The 9391-nt window shown below is 41.1% G+C and overlaps 1 long non-coding RNA gene across 2 annotated transcripts in view; it reads left to right on the forward strand.

Moving 5' to 3' along the window:
* LOC126402618 (uncharacterized) overlaps positions 1-9391 on the forward strand; it is a 37044-nt gene that overhangs the window by 27427 nt on the left and 226 nt on the right. For both annotated transcript variants that reach the window (XR_007571240.1, XR_007571239.1), the window contains exon 2: positions 4907-9350. This is a non-coding gene — a long non-coding RNA (uncharacterized LOC126402618). The remainder of the gene's footprint in view (positions 1-4906; positions 9351-9391) is intronic.

Raw genomic sequence — 9391 nt, forward strand, 5'->3', positions numbered from 1 at the left:
GAGGAATACCTCTGTTGCAAGGAATGGGACCGGTTGCAGCCTTAGCTAAATGGTAAACAACAAACATGGCAGCACACCGGTAAGGTAAGACAACACGTTTACATGTCGTTTTCTATATGTTCTCTGACATTTATCCTAACAATATGAGGCGGTCTTTGTGGAGAAAAAGCTTGTTTAGTGGGCTAACTTTGCACTTGAAAGGATGCCCTTTCAATTAAGTTTTAACAGGTCTGACGCTACGGCTGTATCTAGGCTAAGGGCTAACATGCTAACTATTATTTCTATGTCACTAGTGACTTGAAACAAATTTAGGACGATAGGAGACAGGTTGAAATAAACCGAAATTTCCCTTTAACTGTCCTGTCCATTAAAGGCAAAAAATGCCCCAAAAATATCTTTTTTAAAAAAAAGAATACTATTTCATGACAAAAGGCATTAAAATTCATACAGTTTAATTCATGGTCATGTCAGTTTTCTAACCTTTTGTACAGCCCTTCAAACACAATACCAAATCCTGTGAAAAGAGGAGAGGTTCATAAAATACAGCAGCCTTGATTTAAAAAGATCTACAGTGGCCTTTAAAAAAAGTCTGTTAATTCAACTTGAAGTCTAAAGAATTGATTCATGGTGAGCTGTCTGTGTGGTAGAAGACTAAAACTGATGAAAAAGAATTGGGGTTTTCAGGTTTCCTTTCAGTTTCATCATGTTCAGAAATGCTCTGAAAAAAGGCTGTGAAACGTTTCCTCATCACACGCAGTGACACTACGCAAACTGTGATTCTAACTGACAGCTACACAATGTATCATGATGTGATAACTTCATACACAACATGACATGACATGACACAACATGACCCATTTTGCACTGGCATGCATGCTAATAGCACTTGTACAGTGTATGCATATACTGGGACTTGTGCAGCCTCCTGGATGCCTCTGAATCCCTGCATCTGATGTTCTATGTTAATCTGCTAACCTTGAGGGCACCCAGACTGAAAACCAGTGAGAGATAGCAAGAAAGAGCTGTCTTCTCTGCTCTAAACACTTTGACACAATCCGCAGAGTTTCCAGCTTGCACTCAAGGGCTGTTAATGAGTATGTGGAGTTCTATGAAAATTCACAGTTGGTATAGAAAAGGGGGTTTTCAAACGGTGTTTTTCAGCATGAGGCATGGGGGAGAAAGTGAATGGTCTTGATTAGACATTGAAATCTGTTTGTATATGACAGGTGGCGCATTAAAAATGGTGGAGGGAGGTGACATCTTGGAGGTCGCCCAGCACTCCCCATTATGTGCTGAAGCACGGCTGTAGGCAGAGGACGAGAAAAAGACAACAGGTGACAGACAAAAGAGAAGCTCACTGGCACAGTGAAGAGTGTAAATGGAATCAAATGAAAATGCACACAACCTGGTAACTTCTAAACTGAAGCTCAAGATGTATTTGTTTCTGTGACAGAATCTGAGTATCTGAATAGAAATGTACATTTACACACAATATCTGAGTACAAAATATGGATTGTACCATTGATGACCACAGCCTTGCAGACCTACTGTAGACCAAATTCGTGTCTCTTTTGGGGGGACAAGACATATTTAGAGGGAGATACCAGGTCAGCAGTATCTGCCACATAGAAGTAGAATACATCTTCTGAAAGCTGGAACCAGATGATTAATTTGAGATGCGGCCCAGTGCTGTGTGTCAAGTTTTTCCTTGTCATAAACAGCCTTTGTTAAAAACACTTGGTCTCATTCATGAAATATCAGAAAATCTGTGAGTAGATTTGCACATATAAAACCTTGGTTTGAAAAACCTACACCAGATTCATGAATACAGCGGAAACAAGGATTTGGTCGTAGGCACGTGTCTATGTTCATGAATGCCAATCAGTCATAAATTGACAGCCACATTGACTGCCGCTAGTCAGCAATTACCATACATCCCCACCCATGAATAGCCAGTGACCACCATATATGAGGTGATAATTACTATGGATAGAAGCAAGAGAGAGAAACTTTCCGATGCTGAGACTGAAGTTATTTTAGGCTAAGTGGAGTTGAGAAAAAACAACAACATATATATATATAATTTAATAATTGATTGCAGTGTGATGACAGTCACAGGTAAACCAAAGACCTGGAAGGAGGTAACGCGTGGCATTAACTCTATGTCCTCTTTTGTGAGAAACATCCACCATCCAAGAAGGTAAATGAAAATGTTGTGATATGAAACTTGATGCAAAAAAAAAAAAAAAACAGCTACAAGGGGAGACTCTTCCCAGTTCAAAATAATTAAGGGAACACTTAAATCACACATTGGATCTAGATGAACAATCTTGTTAAATGGATTTGTGGAGTTTGTCAGTAGTAGCGGTAGATGTTAGCAACTTCACTTACTAGCTGCAGAACAGCAGCGGAGCAAGCAGCAGTCGGCTACTGGACTATCCAGCTGATTATTTGTAGTTGCAGGGAAAAATTTTCAAAATGAAATTTTTATACAACCTGTCACCTTGATTCTAATTTCTGATACATGAATTAACCTAACTGGATTAGATTAAAGATGAAAAAAAAAACAAAAACAAAAAAACCCCACTGAGAACATAATGACTAAAAGCTGACTAAAATGTCATACATTTTCGTCAACTAAAACTAGATTAAAACTTTCAAGGATAAGAATGATTAAAATGTAACTAAAACTAACAAGCATATTCGTCTCAAGACTAAGACTAAATCTAAAATATCTGTCAAAATTCACACTGGTTCTCACATACCAAAATGATCCTCTTACAAGTACTTAAGATAATAAGATAAACTTTATTGTCCGAAGCGGGAAATTTGTTTAAGGCACATAGTGCGACATAGCTGCACAGCAGATACAACCATCATATACAAACAAGACACACAGTAGATAACCATGTAGTACGCAAGGCACAGATTTGAATGACATAATAGTGCAATTAGGACCACTGGATGAAATAAATACACCAACTTTATCATATCAGGTAAGGCTAAAAGAATAAAAGCTCCTTAATTAAACCCTAAGCCTATTTTATATGCCTCTGCTCGAAAATTGCATACCCATAATGAAATGAAATATCTCTGCAACCACAAGGTCTATTTGAATACTTTTGGTGTCATGGTAAAGGGAACACTTGTGAGATTTGTTAAGATGTGTAAATATCAGTATATGTGTTATATGTGAAGAGTAAATGAAGATGGCACACAGCACAAATGAAACATTTTGAGGTTTGCCTAAAAAAAAAAGCATTTTCAGGATGAGTATCCCTTTGGAATGATGCAGCTGCAGCTCTAAACCTCTATCAAATCATAGTACAATATGTGAACATTAACTCTGCAAAGGTTGATTCTGATAAAGTGAAGCAGAACAATATTAGAGAGGTTTTAGTACAGAAAATTCAGGCGTTCATTCATGTTTGCATGTGATTTTTGTCATGTACAATCCTATATCTTTCATTTTTTGTTACTGTAAATCCCTACTGATGTTTAGGGTATACACATACAACTGTCCGTTTCGTTTTTTTCCTTTATTTCCCACTCCAAACTGACTAATACACACCTACTACATTTGAAACCAATTTTCTCTTCTGTGTTTGGAGGCTCGTATCTCTGTGACAGCTTGGTCGATTTGAGTGATTGACACCTCGTTTGATTTGTTAGAGCCAATAGAATGACGCTATACCCACCAAAACAAGATTGACAGCACTGTAAGCCAATCAGAGTCAGTAGAACACGGGGGAGATATCGGCTGCTGTGAGTGGTCATCGTTATGCTTATCCCCGGAACCTGAAGGCCGTCATTTTTCACCCGGATTCATTTGAATGATGGACAACATGTCGGTCAACAGGAATGAAGCGTGATTTAACGGCAGAATGAGCTTTTTACGGCGAAAACAACAACAGTAAGAGTAATACTACTATTATAGCTCGGCGAAACGATTTCTGTTGTTGTTATTTGGCCTCTATCTCTCTGATGCTTTGGTGTAGCGTGCTTTGGCGCATATGTGTGGAAACAGCGGAGTCTCTGCTTTCATTTGAGATGAACGGCATGTGTTTTGATAACGTATGGTCGGGTTAGAGCCTGAAATATACCGAGTGGGTCGGGATATCTGTGCTGTATGGAGTTGGATTTAGCCTCATTGTAGCCTGTAGCTCTAACTGCCTCTTTGTACATCGCATTCGTGTGTGCTGCTTGCGCGAGACCGTGAGACATGGGCGCCGCGTTCATGTGTGTTCACGTGCTTCCGCTGCACGTGAACAGGATGTACAGAGAGGCAGTTAGAGCTACAGGCTACAATGAGGCTAAAAACAGAGTTCAAATGACGTTTTTCCAAACAGCTTTTTATGTCGGGGCTCCAGGGCACTTGGATCACTATGGACGAGCAGTATGGAGATATTTTGTGGTTTCACTTATATGTTTTTGGGCGTTTGAATCTGGGGCGTCCTAAGCCTCCATTAGGTGGAGTTTTCTTGCTACCCCCTCTCCCCTGGGATCTCCGCAAGTGTTGTGAGCACTCTAAAACTTCACCTGAGCCTCCATCGGCATACGGGTGAGTAGATAATGGCTGAATTTAAATTTTTGGGTGCACTTTAAGGGAGGTAATCATAAAAAGTGCAATAAAAAAACAAACAAACTGTAGTATAAATAGTGCTAATAAAATACAGTAGAGCAAATTAAACTGTCGCAAATAAAAACTAAAGTGCCAGCAGGAACGTACCAAGTGTGCAACAGGTCAATAGCCACAATAGCAGCCCTGCTCTGGGAGACACCGCCGGGCCAGCAGATGAAGAGAGAGGCATAACCACGAGAACATTACAAAAAACAAACAAAAAACCAAAAAAAAAAACAACAGACTTGTATGTGTACATTGAATTCATTGGTTTTATTTCCCCAGGTGAGAGCAGCAGGGTCCTGCAGATGTCTAGCATCAGACTGCCTGATGTCTCTCCAACATGGTGTGCCAGCCTGCTGGAGATAGCCAAGTACATCAAAGAAACAGCCATCCAGACGCCCTCGTAGGTGATGCCAATCCTTGCCAGCTTTCGAATTACATGCCAAAATAACACAACCATCTGAATTGGATACCTGACAAAATCCCTTCAGTACGTTCATTATGGATTTTAAAAAAATCACTGGATCAGTGTATTCCTCCTAGCCCACACTCGAACTAATTCAATGCTTCTAAATCCATGAGAGGTGGTGAACAAATGTTTATGTCAGGAGAGAATGGACCCTGGATTGATTGTCTGCCAAGTCGAGGTCCTACGCTCTAGTCATGTTTGTTGGTGACTAAATGGCAGTGACAATATCCCTTTACGAAACACATCTCAGTATGTCTGTAATGCCATCTTCTTTTAGCCGTTAAGACATGGCTGCTGTATAGCTGCCTGACTTTAATCCTTTTTTTGGCCCCATTCTGTTCCGAACACATCTCACAGAGCAGGATGCACTCAGGCTAAAATGGTATTGTCTCTGTCTCTCTTGTCATGTTGGAGAGATGTATTTCAACAAAATCTAGACAGAACTAGGGGCTGCATAAGTGCCAGTTATGTAGATAGGGTTGGTCTGATACTTTATTTTTACAATAACAAGTCCACACTTCAACTTCAATATTAACCATTTAGGCTTTAAAGGTAACACACATGAGTAAAAATGTACTAAAGTACTTTTTAAGTTCCTTTTTTAAAACTGCTCATTACTGGGGTATATTTTTACTTCACTTTGCCATTTATACCTTTGTTATAGTAAGTCTGCTTTAAAAGACCAAACAACGGAACTGAGAACCCTTGAAAAGGTGGGTCTCGGTCTGCTTCCAAATAGACTCTGGTGCGGTTTGTTTGTGGTGTGAAAGACCAACCACAGGATTTAATGATAGCAGATATGTGATTTTAGCAACAGACAAACCAATAATAAATCCATCTGCTGATCTTAAAATCTGTCCATGATCTCATAATGATCTCATCCGGATAAAGGCAACGTACATCCCATTACCTGTTAATTCTAATGCGTACATGTAACCATGGTAACACATATGCATGTCAGTGAGGATATTTTCCCTGATTAAAAAATTGTTTAAACTGCCATTGTATCCAATTCGGTGTACTTTGTCTGTTCATTAAGTCCATTAAAAAGTGTGTGACAGTGATCCAACAGTTTAAGCCCTGAATCATTACTGTACAAGACACCTTCTTTTCATTCTGTCTCTATGTTAGTCATTACTCATACATACCATTGATTTCCTGTCTAATAATAGCCTACTAATACTGCTTAAAATCAGTTGTTTCTCTATGAGCTCTATATCAAACCAAAGAACATATATAGAAACACTTTAGATGCATTAAAGTGCTGCTGCATAAACTTCTGTCAGTCACCAGAATTTGGTTCCCCCACGTGGGTCCTGATAATGCAGGATGACAAAAACTGTCCAATAAATGAGTTAACGTGTCAGTCAGTAGAACGTTTGGTTACTTTGTAATCTTGGTTCTCTGAGTGAGGAGATTATCTTCCCACCCAGTAGTTATATCAAAACTATGGGAATTATCCCCATCTTGGGTAATCGACATGGAAAATTAATAATCATTAAGACACACCACTTTACGTCACCGGCATGCACCAGGCTACAAAGGCCCCACCTTGCACATGCACCCACTGATTAACATTGATTGGAATGGGGACCGAGCGGCCTTGAGCCTGGAGAGATTATGTCCTCACTCAGAGAACCAAGGTTACAAAGTAACCGATCATTCTCTATCATATCAAGCTTATCTCCCCACCCAGAAGTTATGGGAACCCTTTAAGACACACCGTGAAGGGCCCCAGCAGACAGAGCCGATGCAGGTACACAAGCCCTCCACCTGGTATTCAGATGAGACCTCCCTGCCACCAGGTGCATTAACAACATAAAATACCCAATAGGTGTGTATATGACAAAAAAGACCAATGAACTATAAACAAATGTACAACATCTTGCTCATTCAATGGAGTGAGAAGTGTGCCACTGTACCGATGCCCAGGTGCCAGACGCAACCATTAGCACGACCAACCCCGCCAGACGCAGGGGAGCCCATGTAGCAGGTGCACAGAGTGGGTGGCACCCTGCCCCAAGGCCCATGAGGTGGCTACATCTGGTGTTGAGTTTGCCCGCGCACCCACCGGTACTGGCATGCCTGTCCCTCTGTAAGCCTGCTGAATTGTATCTGTGACTAAATGAGACAGCCTAGCCTTCGACACCGGCTGGCCCTAGCACTGGGCCTTAAAGCAAAGAAAGAGTTGGTCTGTCTTTCTAAACGCTGCAGTGCACCGGATATAGACCTTCAGGGCTCTAACAGGACAGAGATTCTTTTTGACCCTCACTACCCTCCTTGGAGGGGGTTGTAGGGTCACAACTCCACCGACTGAATCAAAAAATGTCTGTGAGTACTTTTGGCAGGAATGCATTGTTTGGACACAACATGACACCAACGTCATCTGGCAGGAAACAACAGCTCTTATCCACTAACAGAGTGTGCAGTTCCCCCACTCTTTCGGCTGATGTCACTGCTAAGAGAAAAACCACTTTAAGAGACAGCCACTTAATGCTGACTGACTCCAAGGGCTCAAAAGGTTCCTGCTGCAGGCTTCCTCCTTCCGAACTCTCTGCAGCAGAAACGGGAGGAGAGTGAAAGGGGAAAATGCATACAGCAGGCCTTGAGGCCACTGGTGTGCCATGGCATCGATGCCCAGGGGGTAGAGTCCCACCCCATGGAAAAGGTTCTTACTAGCGTGTGACAGCCTTGCAGACTCAGGAGAAAATGCTGGAGGGCCAGGTGAATGGCCCATTCAAAAATGAGAGAGCAACTCGTCTAATAGTTCAGTATCCTGAGACCCTGCTGCCGCAGAGGCCCCAAGACCGCATCCATGCACCTGGCGAAGGTGCGGGGTGCCAGTGAGATGCCGAAGGTGAGGACACAGAATTCTAAGGTTTTTCCCTCGAAGGCTAACCTCAGAAACCTCCGGTGCCCCTCCCAGATTGGAATTTGAAAATAGGCGTCTACCAGTTGCCTACCCAGACAGCCTGCTTGACCCTGGGCACGGTCTACATTTTACACTTCAGGGCCCTGAGGAACTTGTTCAGCCCCTTGCAGGGGCGCCGCCAGGAATTTTGGGCCCCATGAAAAAAAATCACATTGGGCCCCCCCTGCGCAGCTGTTGTCACCACATCTCTAGGACCTAACTGACCCATTAAAAGCTTTACATAACTCTAACTTTGAAGGCTTGCAACTGTCTTCCTTCTTGTAGTTCAATACTACCAGTACAATATTTACTGCTACAGTCTGCATACAGTATGCAATTCACTATTTGATGCAAGATTAAAAGCTTTCACAAAAAATTTGCTTAAGGCCATCTTTTACAGTCTAAATGTAATTTTTATTGTAAAATCCCAAAATGGAATATTCTCTTAACATTAATGAAAGACTTAAAAAAATAACTTAAATATACATTAACTTTTCAATCCCAATAAATTGAGATTATCATCTCAAAATAATGAAAACAGCAGATTTTTGATAAATCTGTATCTATAGATGTCATTTAACGGCCATAATTCTAAATGAAAGCATCTAACTGGATTATTTTAATATTGCCTGTCACTTTAATACAGGCAGAGTTAGGCTACTTAATGTTTCCAACTGTCCAGCATCCAGTACAGACAGTTGTAGGCTGTTTTTGTTTCATAATAATCATTATGTGGAAAAATAATTTGTTTGAATTTCTGTCATTAAAAAATATTTCATTTTCTTTTTGTAATGGTTAAAAAGAGCAGGAGAGAGAGAGAGAGAGAAACTCCCACAGACTCCCTGCAACGATGCTAACTGACATGTCATTCACACAGTGTTGCTCACCGTCTTCATTGGGACGGGGAGGGGTAAAGTTATGGGGAGACAAGGCTGCTGCTTCTGACTCATCTGTTGTTGAGTCTGGTAAAAGGGGCAGGGACAACTGATTTAATATGAATATCTTGCTAAACATTTACCTGCACTGATTATAGGTTAAAAAGGAGTGAAATGTAGGCTAACACTAGTCTGTAGCTAGCTTATTTCACTATGGACATTAAGATAACAATTTCTACCACTCACAGACTATAGGCTACCCACCTTTCGTGGAGAAAAACTGGGTCACATATTGACACCCTTTATTTTGCCTCTCCTCTCTCTCCTTTCTCTCTTTCGTTTTCTGAAAATCAGATTTTCTTGCTAGGTAGCATGATGATGACTCAGTCTCAAAACTTATAAGAGGGGCCTCCGCAATGCCAGAGCAAACTATTACTCAGCATTAATAGAAGAAAACAAGAACAACCCCAGGTTTCTTTTCAGCACTGTAGCCAGGCTGACTGAGAGTCAAA

The sequence above is a fragment of the Epinephelus moara genome, chromosome 16 (genome assembly GCF_006386435.1).
Source record: "Epinephelus moara isolate mb chromosome 16, YSFRI_EMoa_1.0, whole genome shotgun sequence".
Classification (NCBI taxonomy): Eukaryota; Metazoa; Chordata; class Actinopteri; order Perciformes; family Serranidae; genus Epinephelus; species Epinephelus moara.